Raw genomic sequence first — 396 nt, forward strand, 5'->3', positions numbered from 1 at the left:
AGCTGCCTCCCTAAACACAGGTCGAGCGGCGGGTGAACCTCTCAGCGGCATTCCCCAGCTTTTGGGCAACACGGAGCGCAAAGTGCAGAGCCCCGGGTCTCACAGGTTGGTCCCATCTGGGAATCCAGGGCGACTTTTTGTACACCTGGCACTTCTGGTCCCGCCCCCTTTCGCAAAACCCCCAATCCCAGACACTTTCTCCGTGATTGACGTGATCCAGGAGCAATTATAATTGGTCATGGCGGACGACCACTCCGCCTCCCCGACGACCCCGCCTCCCTTTCATTCTGAAAGAAAGAACCTCAGCCCGAGAGTCCAATGAGAAGCGCCTCCACCCCCACGGTCCCGCCTCTTTCGGCTCCGACCACGCCCCAAAAGCCGGAGGGATGCCCGCCT

This window comes from Myotis davidii, unplaced genomic scaffold (genome assembly GCF_000327345.1).
Source record: "Myotis davidii unplaced genomic scaffold, ASM32734v1 scaffold399, whole genome shotgun sequence".
Lineage (NCBI taxonomy): Eukaryota > Metazoa > Chordata > Mammalia > Chiroptera > Vespertilionidae > Myotis > Myotis davidii.